Consider the following 15,883-nt stretch of genomic DNA (forward strand, 5'->3'; position numbering starts at 1 on the left):
TCCAGAATGTTCTTAGAACCCAAAATTATATCATTAGCTTCCATGCCACATGATGCATCATGTATACATCATATCCTTTTGGTAATCAATATACAGATATGCATTTTTCTTTAGCATACTGTATCAATAACTATGCTTGATTCAAAGCTTATCACAATGTAATTCAACATTTTGATTTATAGTAGTATTTTGTATAAGATGTACGCCCATCACTAAACAACTTTAGATCACTAATTCATGATTAAGAAAGTAAAAATAAAATAGCAAAGATGTGGAGAGTTTGCTTAAAAAGTCATATTTTATGTTGTTTTCATGTTTTAGGGATGGTTAGGAATGGAAGTAAATTCATTGGAATTTATTAAATTGTTAAATTAAATGGAAGTAAAATTCACATAAAAATAAATGTCCCTTTATAGAAGGAAGACAGTACCATATAGAATATCATGGTAAAGATATCTATATCTTTATAGGTAGATATAGATATTGAGAGAGAGAGAGAGAGGGAGAGAGAGAAAAAGAGAGAAAGAGAGAGAGAAATGCACTCTAAATATAACTGTGCTTATGGATATTTTTAGTATGTTTATGGAGCAAATTGCATCTTCCTTTAAGTGTAACTCATACTTTCTCATAAAATTCCCCATTTTGGACTGGCCTATCAATCAATCAATTAACATTTACTTAAGTGTCTATCATGTGTAAGACACTGTGCTAATCACTGAAAATTCTAAGAGAAATATAAAAATAGCTATAATATTAGAAGTTCTAGAGCTGCGTTAGTAATTGTTCGCCGTAGCAATATATTCAAAAGCTCTAATTCTACTTGCTTCAACCAACAGAAATCCGATTTTGTTTTCCAGTCTGCCACACACCTTAAAAATCTATAATTCTGACTGACCAGTATGTGTTGAGATTCTTGACTGACTTCAATTATATAAGAATTGAGCAAATTGTCCATAGACTAAAACATAATTTCATTGTTTCGTTGTTGTTGAGAAAACAGGGATATTATAGTAATTAACCTGAATTTTAAAATCATGACATTGATAGTTATTCCTTTGTGAAAATCAGTTCTTTGTAAATTAATGCTCTGGGAAATTAAAAAGAGAATGACTTTTGGCTAATGGGGAAGTTGGAAAATTTCTGAAGATACAGCATCTGCAATATGCTCAAACTTTTATAAGGGGATACAGTTTGAATATTGTTTACAAATTCTTTTTTAACTTTATGGGCATGCCATGTTGCTGAGGAAGTTAATAACATTTCAGAAAATGATACTTTTGACAAAGGAGGTGATATGTCTATTCAAGAGTATATTGATTCAAATCTGGCCTCAGACACTTCCCAGCTGTGTGACCTTGGGCAAGTCACTTGGCCCCCATTGCCTACCCTTACCACTCTTCCACCTATAAGTCAATGCACAGAAGTTAAGGGTTTAAAATTTTTTTAAAAAGAGTATATTGACATTTTTTTCATTTAGAAATGGGAAATTCGCTATAAATTAAAGTAGCAATTTTAAAAAGTATGAATTGGTTTGAATACAAAAGCTCTCTTTGTTTGTTTGTTTTCCCAGTGATATCACAAACAGTTATATTGGCATATCCTTAGCTATTAAATAAATCACCATTGGTTTTACTTAAATGAATTTCGAAAGAATTTCAGAATTTTGGAGATGCTGCCTTCCACACAACAGTTCTAATCTATTCTTTTTATTATGTGTTGGAAGTAGTAATTCAACAATGAAAAGGGACAACAAATGCTTTGATAGGGAAACAATGACTATGCAAAAGATTAAATGGTATGACTTCAAAAGAAAAAAAGTTGTTTTCAAGTACTATCAGTATAATATATAAATTTTCTTAACCATTAACCTCTCTTTTCATTTAATCCAATATTATTTGTCTTTTATTCTTACCTTCAATTTTTTCAATGTTTATACTTTCAATAATTATAAACATTTTAGGACACATTGTCTGTAGTAGATAAGGCCACTACTGTCACAGACCTTACTATTTAAGAAGGAATTCAATGCTATTATAACATATGCATTGCTATAATAGCATATAATTCAATTCTACTCTAAATATAATGTACAGTATTATATAATGAGTAGATAGTTGCAAAACAAAGTATTAGAAGAGCGTTTTATTTTTCATTGTCAGGGGGCAGGTATTCAAATAGTTATTGTAATATTTCTTGAATTAATATTTGCATTCCTTGTTAAAGGAACAGCTGACATACTTCAAGGGAAGAAGGAAGTTTCATTGGTAGGGAAACTGAGCAAAAGAAGAGAAAAAGGGGATGCTAGAGATATTCATGTAACAAAGAATTGTACCACTTATCTGAATTACAAATTGTAGACACAGTTGGGCACAGAAGAGAACCTTGGAAATGCAGAGTAAAGTCAGATTGAAAATAGTCCTACGTGCTTGGAAAGAAAAGACTTTGAACATAAGTTAATGGGAATTAGAGAGAAACTGGTGATTTCTAAGCATAAGAGCAACATGAACAAGATGGATAGATTATGTTTGGAAATACATGTTAGGAACTTACTCTGGTATCCCAAGTAGGACAATTGGATGCCAAAAATAATAGAAAAGATGGGATGTGTTATAGGAGTAAATTGTTAAAAAGTGAAATCAATAGGATTTGGTGACAGTGGATAAAGCATTTGACTTAGAGTAGGGGTGACCTAAATTTCCATCTTGCCTCTATCTTACTCACTATATGACTCTAGATAAGTCACCCTCCAAGCTTGATTTTCTTAATCCTTCCAAAGAGGATAATAAGCTCTTTGTTTTAAGGATCAAATGTAATAATAGTGAAGGGTTTCACAAAACTTCCAGTTCTATAAAAATGTTACCTTCCTAATATTAGTTAATTTTATATAATAATAGTTAACATGTATATGGTACATGAAGGTTTACAAAGTCCATTCATGTATCAGATGGTGCTTACAGTGACCCTGTGAGGTAGTTACTTTGGTGATTGCTGCCATCATTTTCCTGTTAAGGAAATTGAAGTCCAGAAGGCTGCAGTAATTAGGACTGGGTAACTGAATCAGTCAATGTTGGATGGATGAATTTAAACCTGGATGTCCTTTATCAGAATACTTTCCGTGACTCCCTGCTATAGTTACACATATGAGAGAGATAAATAATGATACCTCAGACAGAAAAAGTGACATTGAAACAAGGAGCAGAGATGTCAGTACTTGTAAATCTGTTTGACTGGCATTTGCTCTGTGTATTTTGCTCTGTTCAACAAACCTGATACTGCCTTTATTGATGACAGTACAAATAAAATATGATAAAGCTGTGTGATTCTCTCTTGCCCTGTTTGGAATTCACCATAATAAAGTGTAAGAATTTCTCTAAGCCTTAACTTTCATTTCCATATGGGAAAATGAAAAGAAGTCTCAAGAATTTTAAAAATGTTTCTCATAAGAGAATATTGGTCCTATTTTGATCTTATCTAGATCCCTCTAATTTTGAAAATGTTTTCACTTGTTACATCTCAAAAACCTCTCTTTCACAATATGAATAACATTTGTAGTTCCATGTAATAGTTTACAAAAGGAGGTAGAAAGTGAAATGATCGAGACTACTTCTAGAAACATGTAGCCTAAGAGACAAAAAAGAAATAAACACACACACACACACACACACACACACACACACACACACACACACACTCTTGTGTGTTTTTGTCTCAGTATTTCAATGTTTCTTGTCTCAGTATTTCAATGTTTCTAACTGCCTCTGTCTGTATCTCTTCTATTTCTGCCTCTGTCTCTTTCCCTCTTCTTTCACATCCTCTATGTTTCTCTTTCTTCATTTAGACAGAGATAAATAGATTGATGTTGGATATAGAGAGAGAGATATCTAGGTGGAATAGTGGATAGAAGACTTTGCTTGGAGTCAGGAAGACTGAAATCATATCCAGTTCATACTCTCTTTGGGACTCTGGATAATCTTATACCCACTTGTGACTTGTGTTATATTGTAGATTTTATTTAGGTAAGAGTTGTGTTAGGTGGACACTGAAGTCCTTTATGATTTTCAAATTCTATGTTTCTATGATTCTGTATTGTTTATATGAGATGACAGTAGGAGCCCATATGACATTTTGCCATGATTATCACATTTAATAGACTATGCCTTTTGTGATTCCTCACTATCTCTGGAATAAAAAATCAAACTATTACTCAAATTATATATGTCACTGATATTCTATTTTTAAAGAATTTCTACTTTTCAGTCTTGATGATATCCTCCCATTATCTGTAGATAATAATAAATATATCCTAATAGGTAAATTACAATTTATCATATTTATTCACTTTCTTTCTCTCATATCTTTGAAATTTAAGAAGGAAATATAATTTTTATTGATGCTATTTCCTACTTAATTTGCTATTTCAATTGTAAGGGGGAAAGGAAACAGAGCCCATAAAATGGTTTTTTTCAGTTAAATCGAAAAGTTATTCCTGATTGCTGAACATAAGAATACTTAAAAGATGTTAGGTGATCATTATTTTGCTCTTACTACACATGAAGTAGCTCTGGGATTGGGTATGTTTATGAATGAACATTATATTCTATTGAAAACTACTTAGAATCACAGGGTTGGAGAATTGAAAAATACCTTGGTAGCCATCTAGTCCAATCTTATAAGTGAAGGACTTTCTCAGTTATATATCTAAGAAGTGGTTATCCAGTCTCTGCTTGTATACCTACAAGGAAGGGGAATTTCTATCCCTTTAAGGGATGAGCATGAAAATCACTATACTTTTGGATCCCAATTTTGAAGCATTTCCCCCTGATATAAAGTCTCATTTTTGTCTTTGCAGATTCTATTCATTCTCTTTGGTTTTGCCTTTTATTGTCAAATTGTATAATCTCTCCTTCATATGAAAGGTTTTCCAATATGTACTTCTTGAATCTTCTTGTCTCTAGTTTTAACCTAGTCTTATATATCATAGAATCCAAGTCCTTCAGTATTCTCTTTGCAATTTCCAGCAGATTTTCAGTCTTTTTAAAATATTGTATTCAGAATAGAACATAATGGAAATCTGAGAAACATAGTAGAATTGCAGTCTTCCTATTCCTGAAGCTATGCTCCTACTAATGGAGCTCAATATTATATTAACTAGTTTGACTGTCACATTATACTACTAACTCTTACTGAGTCTCCGTTTCAGTCCATCAATTATTCAAGGTTATGTAATTATATTGCTGTGACGGCTCCCTCCTTTAAGAAATTTTCCAGATTACCTGTACGTGATGGAATTCACATGACCACTTCAATGCTATCAACTTATCAGGGTTAAAACTCCTCAAAAACAAATGGAAAGAATAACCATGAGAAAGAAAGAAAGATATGATGTTGTGCAAAGGTATTAGCTTAGTGATGAACTATTTAAACTTACATTTTATGATAAAAAATGGGAAATTGTCAATATGAATCATATAAATTTGATCATAATGTTATGAATAAGTCTAACTAAGGTAAACTAATTATCATAGGAGGAAGATAAAAAGGATATAGAAAGCACTTTTGTCAGCAAACATTTGGACTACCTTGCCACACAGAGAGAAATGTCAACCAAAGGCAACATCAAGTTAGAACACAAACTTATAGATAATTAGAAGTCAAAGTCATTTTAATGGAGGTCTCATAAAAGAACTACTTAAAAGGGAGGGGTGATTGAATGAGGAAAGACATTATTTAGACCTTCAAAGAGAACTCACATTTTCCTGAGAGAAACATTGAATATTGTTTTATAAGTATTTAATAACATGGATTTTAATTCCTGATTATGCATGAAGGCATTGTACTGGGCATTGGTGGACAATGCAGGCAAAGAAAGGAAACAATGTTGGTTAAGACACAACTCTAAAGGAACTCAGACTTTGTTAAGACAATCTATTTTATAGGAATATGTGTGTGTAGTATATAGTAAAATGTGTACTATATACTTATCTCTGTGAGCATGTATGTTACAATTACTTTCCAAGGTACAATTATTTTTTAAGATAAAATGAAGTAGAGAGGGATCATGAGGGTTCAGAGGTCTCAAAAAGTTCCATGAAGAATGTAAGAGTTGAGCTTCAACATTGACTATGCTAAAATTTGTCTTTACATAACTTATGAAGGTGCTTTGGGAGAACAGTCTGGCTAGATAAATCATGGAAATGTGAAAACAGGAGCGTTTACTTGTTTAAATGAAGAGAAAAGGCATCTTTTTGAAGTTTCAATTTGCTGAGGTTCTTTTTTTTTTTTTTTTTTGATGACCACTTCAAAAAGATACTCTAATGGAACTTCCTGTCAGATGTCAATTCCCTTTTAAATCTGAAATTCAGTTAATATTAATATGGGCTAGATTATCATAAATGAGAATGGAATATGTGGTGGATATTACGGTTATTAGACATAGGATTGAAAGATGAGTGACAAGATGAGATTAGGTGAGTAAAGTGTAATTTTATGAAGTTCTTTTTAAAGTAGTTTATATTAATTAAGTAACTCTAACATGCAAAGTTAGAATTCAGAAAATAATTATAGTTTGTATTAATATAATAGTGTAGAGAACTTAAATGGACTTTGGAGATTATCTTGCCTAGATATTTTATTTTACAAATGAGAAGTCCAGAAAGATGAAAAAACTTTCCTATAATTACATAGGAAGGTTAATAGAACTAAACTTCAAAATCAAGCCTTCTAACTCCAGGCATAGAAGTTGTTCTGGCCAGTTGTTATGTTTAAAGATGACTTTCTTCTTGAGTAAATTCTAACAACAAAATAACAAATGGTAGCCTGATAATAAAAAAAAAACATTCAATATTTTTGACTCCAAATAAATGAATAAAATATATCATCTCCATTTCAGAAATGTTAATTTCTGAACCATATAGCTTGCAGAATAGGTAGGTCTATTTTATAACAGAATAGAAATAAACATTGAAAAGTAAATTTCAGTATTTAGTTCGCCCATTGAAAATTAAGAATTTCACTTCTTTGTTCAAATAGTCATTTTAGCTTATTACTCAAAAACCTTAGATTTTTTAAGGTAAGTACAGTAGGGACCTACAACTATGGAAACTCCTTCCCTTAATGTACAACATAATTGCTTTGTAACTTAATTTCAGAAAATTGCTGAGGGACACTGAAAGGCTAAGCAGTTAGTACATAAATCTTGACCCTCTCTGTCATACTTCCTCTCTTAGAAAGGGGGAAGGGAGGTGATATCAAGCATTTAATAAACATCTACTACGTCCCAGACTCTGGGCTTTTCTTTAAAAATAAGTTTCTCCACTCCATCTTTTTTCTGATTACATGTCAATACAATTCTTAATAATCATTTTCTGACATTTTGAAATCCATTTTTCTCTCTCCCTCTCACCTCTCTGCCCCTCTCCAAGAAGGCTGGTAATATGATAAAGGTTCTACATATATTGTCATATAATATATGTTTCAATGTTTTGCATGTTGTGAAACAAGCCAGATATTGCTAACACAAGAGAAAAATTCATGAGAGAATAAAGTGAAGTATGTTGCAATCTGTATTGGGGCTCCTTCATTTCCTTCAATGACTTTAGTCATAGTGAAGAGACTTTTTAGTCAAGAGACCCTTGTGGTTCTCCTGGTCTTTTCTTTATGGAAAATAGTTACAATTCACAATTGATCATTATATATCATTGTTTCTATTATGTACAAAGTTCTTTTGGTTCTACTCACTTCACTATGCATCACTTCATTTAAGTCTTTTCCATGTTTTTTTTTCTTTAAGTGATTATCTTATCATTTCTTATGACACAAAAGAATTCTATTATAAGCATATACCATAACTTGTTCAGGCATTCCCCCCTTGATGGTTATCAGTATCCAGTTGTGTTTTTTCCCCCCACCACAAAAAAAAATTGCCATAAATATATTTGGGCAAGTTGGTCCATTCTATCTTTCATTTCATTGAAATATAGACCTAGTAGTACTTTTGCTGAACTTTAGGATATGCAGTTTTCCAAATTGCTCTTCAGAATAGTTGTATCCATTCACAGCTCCACCAGTGTATTAACATTCCACATTTACTCCAAAATTAATCATTTTTCATTTTTTGGCATGTTAGCTAGCCCGCTAGGTGTGAAGTGGTAACTCAGATCTATATTAATTAGATTTTTCTCTAATAAATAGTGACTCAGAGTATAAATTCCAATGAGTGAAGATGGTTTTAATTTCTTAATCTGAAAATTGTCTATTCATATCCTTTGACCATTTGTCAATTGATGAATTCTTTGCATTCTTGTAAATTTGAATCAGATCTTTTCCCTAGTTTTTTGTTTGCCTTTTAAGCTTGGTTGCATTGATTTTTTGCTTGTCCAAAATTTTTTTAATTTAATAGTCAAAGTTATCCATTTTACATCTTCTACTATTCTATATTTCTTATTTTGTCATAAATTCTTCCCTTATACATAGGTCTGACAGATAAAACTATTTTGTGCTCCCCTAATTTGTTTATGTTATCACACTTTATTTCTAAATGATCTATCCATTTTGACTTTACTTTGGTACATGGAGTGAGATGTTGATCTATATCTTAATTTCTGCTACACTGCTTTCCAGTTTTTCTGGAAGTTTTTGTCAAAGTTTGAGTTCTACCAAAAGTTAAATCTTTGGGTTTGTCAAGCACTAGTTTACTTTTACTAATGCATGTTGTGTGCTTAATTTATTCCATTGCCCCACCACTATTTCTTAATTAATTCCAGATTATTTTGATGGTTATGTTATAATATAGTTTGAGATATGGTACAGCTATGTGAATTCCTTTATATATATTTTTTTCAATAATTCCCTTGATACTCTGACTGTATTTTTCTTCCATATGAATTTTATTATTTTTTTCTAGCTTTATGAAAAAACATTGGATATTTCAATTTGTCAAGTACTGAATACTGAATAACTAAATTACTTTTGGTAGAATTGATTCAGCCTACCAATGAGTAATTGATGTTTTCCAGTTGTTTAAATCTGACTTTATTGTATGAAAATTGTTTTGTAGTTGTGATCATATAGTTCCTGGGTTTGAATGGGCAGATAGACATAGAGGTATTTCATATTGTCTACAGTTATTTTAAACAGGATTTCTTTTTCTATCTTTTGTTTTTGGATTCTATTGGTATTATACAGAAATGCTCATGATTGATATGAGGTTTTTTTATCCTGAAAATCTGCTAAAGTTGTGTTAATTGTTTTAAATAGTTTTTGATTGATTCCCTAAGATTCTCAAAGTATACCAGCATATCATCTGTAAAGAGAGATAATTTTATTTCCTCATTGCCTGTTTTAATTCCTTCAATTTCTTCTCCCTTTCTTATTGCTATAGTTAGCATTTCTAGTACAATTTTGAAAAGTAGTGGTGATAATAAGCATCCTTGTCTCCCTCCTGATCTATTTGTGAAGGCTTCAAACTTATTCCCATTACATATAATGTTTGCTAATGATTTTATCTATACCAATGTTCTCTAGTGTTTTTTATAAGAATGGGTGTTGCCTTTCATATAAGGTTTCTACATCTATTGAGATAGTCACATGGTTTCTGTTGATTTTGTTATTGATATAATCAAATAGGCTGATGGTTTTCCTAATATTGAACCTGCATTCCTGGTTGTGAAACCTACCTGGTAATAGTGTATGATCTTTTTCATAAATTGCTGTAGTGGCCTTGCTAATATTTTATTTAAAATGTTTGAATCAATATTCATTATGGATATTGATTTAAATTTTTTTCTATTTTTTTCCTGGCTTAGGTATCAATACCATATTTGTGTAATAAAAGGAATTTGGAAGATTTCATTATTTAGCTATTTTTCCAAATAGTTTAGATATTGGAATTAATTGTTCTTTGCAAGTTTGGGAGAATTAACTTGTCAACCCATCTGGTCTTGGGACTTTTTTCTTAGGAAATTCATTGAAGATTTCTTTTTTTTGAGATGTGATTGTTAAATATTGTTTCTTATTTATTTATTCTTTATTATTCTTATTTATTTCATATTTCTTATTCTGTTAAGCTGGACAATTTAAATAGCCTTAAATATTTTTCTATTTCATTTAGGTTATTACACTTAGTGGCATATAATCAGGAAAGTTAACTCCTAATAATTGCTTTAATTTCCTCTTCATTGATTATGAATTTTTCCTTTCCATTTTTGATACTGTAATTTTATTTTCTTCTTTCCTTTTTGATCAAATTAATCAATTATTTATTTAATATATTATTTTTTCATAAAATCATATCCTTGACTTCCTTATTAGTTCAGTGTTGCTTTTTAAAAATATTTTCAATCATATTATCTCTTCTTTGATTTTCAGGATTTTTAATTTGGTTTTTAATTGGGGATTTAAATTTGTTATTTTTCTAGTTTTTTTTTTTTAGTTGTATACCAGTTAGTTATATACCAGTTCATTGAAAGAGATATCTGCTCTTTCACTATTTTATTGATGTAAGCATTTAGAGAAATAAAATTTTGGCTCTATCTGAAAAATTTGAATATGTTGTCTTCTCACTGTTATTCTCCTTAATGATACTTTCAGTTGTTTCTATGTTTTATTCTTTGACCCACTTATTCTTTAAGATAAAGTAATTTAGTTTTCAGTTAATTATTCATCTTCTTCTCCAGGCTCTTGTTCAATATAACTTTTATAACATTATGATCTGTCTTCAGTCCATTCTCCATGCTGGTGACAAAGTGATAAAAGAGTAGGTATGATGATTTCATACAGCTGTTAAATAAGGTCCAGTGGTTATTTGTTATGTCCAGAGTGAAATACACACTGCTCTTATACATTATTCCCTGTTGTGAGCTTATCCAGTTTAGTTCTGATTCCTTGTATTTTTTAGTGAATAGTAAAACAAAATGAGGCATCCATTGCCTATTTAATAATAAGCAAAAGGATTTAATCATAGCAAGAGGAGAATATTCAACAATGTTAGACAGACAGGTCTAACCTATAACCTACACTAACCTGCATGGGAAGAAGGATTAGGATGTTTGTCCTACTGCACTCTGCTTCTAGCATTCATGATCCAGACAAGCTGATATTCTTTCTGTTCTTCACAGATAGCATTCCATCTCCCACTTTGTGCCTTTTCATAGGTTATACTCTTGTTTGAAACATAATCCCTCCTCACCTCAATCCTGCAGAATTATTTGACTTTTTAAAAACTCACTAGTGTCACATTTTATATATAAACTTTTCCACTTCCTCCCAGGGGTTAGATGCTTACCTCTACAATTAATATATTTATATATGTACAAGCATATTGTCTCCTCCTATAGAATATAAGCTTATTGAAGCAAAGCTTGTTTACTTTTCTTCTTCGAATCCCCAGTACCTAGCTTAGTGCTTGGCACATGCTAGGTGCTGAATTAATGCTTCTTGATTGATTGTAATGGAATGGAAATGCCAAATTTCCTTTAGCGCTGACTGTTAAATTCTCCTTAATTAGGTGAATATAACAGTTCTTTCTTTCTCCTAATAGCTCCCCTGCAGAAAATAGCATTTTTGTTTTTGTAAACAGTACTTAATGACTACTCTAAATTTAGAGTTTAAGACCTTTTAACTCTACAGTACATGCTCAATGCCTTTTGCTCAGGTGGTTACTCTGAATATTAATGACTGTAGTTAAGAAATACTCATCTACACTTGTCATATTTTTCCATGGCAACTCTAGTAATCATCCCAATTTCCCAATCAACAAGATTGTTTGCAGTTCCCTCAGTCTGAAAAGACTGCAAAATTGGCATTTTGGAATTCTCTCTTGTCCTAATGTGAAAGGAGCGAGGCTTGTCTGTACCTTGATTTATTTATTTTGAGCAGTAACTAGACCCCCACATCCCAGTGAGGGTTATTGGATTTATCCGTGCCCTTACTCTGTAAAGGACTCAATATGTTTTTGTCAGCAGAGGTTTTAACTACTCCCCTTGGAATTACTTTCATATTAGATGAGACTCATCCCCACTGCTCTAGCTGCTTTCTCTATTTCTTACATCAAAAAATATTGCTTTCCTGAGGACATTTGTCTTTGTTTTGACACCTAGATCATTTGAAATGGAATCTGAAAAAAAAAAGATCAGGAACCAGATTTTAAGCATCCAAATTAAATATCAATATCTAACAAAATGAATTTAAATCTAAATAATTTATACCTAATTATCAGGAAGACTTTTGTTTCTATTTGAAATATTTCTCATTTTATTACATTGTCATTAAACAGAGCATCTATTTCAATTTGTATGGGCAGGGTATGTTAAATGTTTTTAAAAGTGAAAGTTCATATTGTAAAAAGGCCTATAAAAATTGGAAATCTATGCGTAAGCAGAGCTTTATGATTTTGTCATAACTATATGAGCAACAGTTGTAAAAAATTCCAAGCATGATATTCCCTACTCAGTTGTTCATCTATTTCTGTTGGTTTTGTATGTTTGTGTGTGTGTGTGTGTGTGTGTGTGTGTGTGTGTTCAAGCTATAGAGTTAGATAATAAAACATTTTGACAAGTTCAATTTTTACTTTAAAAAACTTTGCATCATTTTGTCAATCAATTTTAAGTAAGAGAGGTTTATATAATTTGCACTTCACTTATTTTGTCAAAGTTATTGTAACAAATTTAAAGTTATATTATTTTACTGGGTATTTCTTATTTTTCCTTTACTTAAACATTTTAATTTCAATCAGAAACATTAGGTGGATCTGATTCATCTCTCACTTCTCATGAAGAGCACATCTTGTCAAATGTTATTATTTTACCTGTTCTGCCTCAGGGAATAGTTATTTAACTATTCTTTTAAGTCTAGGAAACATCAAATAATCAATTGCAATGATTTCTTTCATTCTTTAATTTTTATGTATATTACCTAATTACACATATCTTGCAACATTTAATTAGGATAACATATGTTTTTTCTAATAGCTTAAAGAGAAAACAAACAAAAACAAAACTTTATAGTCTTACTGCATGTAAAAAAATCTGTCCTGATACTTTTAATCATTTCTAGTCATCCTTTCTTTGATTCCAATTATCTTAATTTTCATAATGATGATAGAAGTAATATCTTTGAACACATTTACTGATTTATTTTTCTTTCTATCCCCAGAACCAAGCACAATGGACACATTGTAGTCATTTCTTAAATGACTATTAATTGATAGATTGATATAACTTAGTCTATTACCTCCATAAATCTCACCATAACACAATCCTTTTTAAAATTTTTTAATTAATTAATTAATTTTTTTAGAAACATTTTCCATGGTTACATGATTCATATTTTTACTTTCCCCTTTACCCCCACTTCAACCCTCCCCATAGCCAACATGCATTTCCACTGAACACCATCCATTTTAAAGACATCAAGCATATCATAAAATGAATACTTGTCTAGGAGTCAAAACACCTCCATTCTAATCCTAACTATATTTAAATACTGTATGGATTTTGATATAAGTTATTTTTTAATTTCAATTTTCTCATCTCTACTAATAAGAATTAAATCCTATTCACCATATAACATATTAATGATGAAATAGCAATATGCAGGAGACAAAGAAGATTGAAAATTGGGATGACTTAGTACAGGCATTGGCCATTATGATTCAAAGGCAAAATCCAGCCTCATTTTTGTTTTTGATATTATTTATTAGTAGTGAACTAAAAATGTTTATTTTTATGTTTTTAAGTACAATAAAACTTCATTTAAGAATATAAAAACTATTCTTAGCTTGGCCATACCAAAACAAGTGGTAGGCTAGATTTGGCTTGTAAACTTTTCTTTGCCTACCCTTGAGCTAGACAAGTATGGCAGTATCAAAAAAACTGTGTTTTATGGTGGGGAGTTTTTTTTTTCTTAAGTTGTTCAAGAGACCATTATTAAGTTGTTTATTTCCACACTTTTTGAGGAGTTTTTCTTGGATGAAAATTACTTATTTATGACTGTGTATGTAAGATGGCTAGATTTTCTCAGATCAAAAGATGGTTGACATTTGATTTATCATTTATTCTTTATTTAAGAAATTAATTTCTTAATTAAAAAGAATAATTAAACATTAAATTATTCTTTTTAATTAAGAAATGAATTGATAAATTTATAAAATATATAATGTTAAATTTATATCTATTTATTTTATATGTATTTCTATAATAAAATATATAATAAAGCATTGTTTATGTAATGCTTATATATTATTATATTAAATACATGATATTTGATAAAATATGTAATAATGTAAATATTTATGCTTATTATAATATAAATTTACAAATGTATAAGCTAAATACATGAACTCATTCAAGGTTGGGGGAGAACTGTACCTGTGATTTTACTTGGTATAATTCTGGGTAAGAATATTCTCTCTGTCAGTGCATGCAGATCATTTTCCTCTCTGCAGTTAAAAGCAATCAATGAGAGGTTAATTTCTTGTCCAGGGTTCTAGAGCCAGTATTTGCCAGGCAGGAATGAAGCCAAGCCTTCTAAGTTTTTAAACCAAATCTCTAGACTTCTTCACTGCCTCTCTAATACACAAAGGAAAGAAAATACTAAGAGCAAAAATGAATCCATTTTCTACCATCTTAAGTCAACTTTGATTCTCTATCACATTTTCCTTACTTTTTTCTGCTTTAAAGAAAAAAAAATCTCTTCTGTGTACTATGATGCTTTTGGCACTAATAACTAAAAGGTCAGTGTATAGTCCTAAGTCATATGATGTCAAAATACTTCTTTATAGATTTTGTTATCCTATTCTGGTTCTAATAGATCTGTAGAATAATTTGATACTAGTTGTTTTATGCTAATTCCAGGAAATGACTTAGGCAAGCTTGTCTTCAGCTTCTATCAGTTCCTTTACTCTTTTTTTCTTCTCTATTCTTGAGAGTTTTGCCTTGTCTGATCCATATGGCTTTATATTATCCAGAAGAGATACTATGCCAACAAATACTCATATTAGCATTTACCTTTAATGTCCTTTTAAATTTAGAAGTTTGTTTACCTATCTGGTTACAATATCTACATTGCTAATGGCAATCCCAGCATCATTTACTTTAGGCCCATTTTGATGCAATCTGTATTAAATAGGACACATGAGAATTCACAGTTTCTTATTCAGTATGATTCTTGTCCATGATTCTAACTACTCCATAATAGATTTTTCTTCATTATTTAATCTGTTATGTTTTATTTTTTATCTCATTCTGGTACCTTGACTAACCCATCTGCATTTATAATCATGTAGAACATTTATAAATTCTTTATATCACCTGCATCATACAAATTGTGACTGATAATGTGCTTTGATAGTTCAGCTAATCAATATACCTTTATGAAGTACCTGCTATATGTGAGACTAGAAATACAAAAAAAAGAGCAGAATGCTTACTTCTACCATATTGATTTCCATTAGGTTTTCAGTTATTTATTATTATATGAATTATATTATACAAATTATTGTTGTTTTATACCATACTTAATATAGTGTATATAGTGATGAAACTGTAATATTATATAAATTATATTATACAAATAAAATTGTAATTCTATTTCTTCTGAGATTAAAGTTTTCCATGGCCCATAACTCTACAATAGTAATGAGGTGAATATTGATTTAAAAGTTCAAAATTATCCCTGAAAAGATTCTGTTATACAGTAATGGCAAATAGTTTAGTTTTATTGACAAAAGTGCACAGTTTCCCAAATCCTACCCACTACATTTTCTTTCTCCTATCCAATTTCCCATCCAAGATGTCCATTCTGATCTATTAATTAGCCTGGTGTATACAATTGTATAACAATATGCATTTTTTGTTTCCTTGGTCTTTCAGTAGATGGCTAATGCTTA

General features: G+C 30.6%; 1 protein-coding gene across 1 annotated transcript in view; it reads left to right on the plus strand.

The window, feature by feature from the left end:
• The window catches only part of IL1RAPL1 (interleukin 1 receptor accessory protein like 1), a 906,599-nt gene that overhangs the window by 169,733 nt on the left and 720,983 nt on the right, over positions 1-15,883 (plus strand). The window lies entirely within an intron of this gene.

Source organism: Gracilinanus agilis, chromosome 3 (genome assembly GCF_016433145.1).
Source record: "Gracilinanus agilis isolate LMUSP501 chromosome 3, AgileGrace, whole genome shotgun sequence".
NCBI classification, from domain to species: domain Eukaryota; kingdom Metazoa; phylum Chordata; class Mammalia; order Didelphimorphia; family Didelphidae; genus Gracilinanus; species Gracilinanus agilis.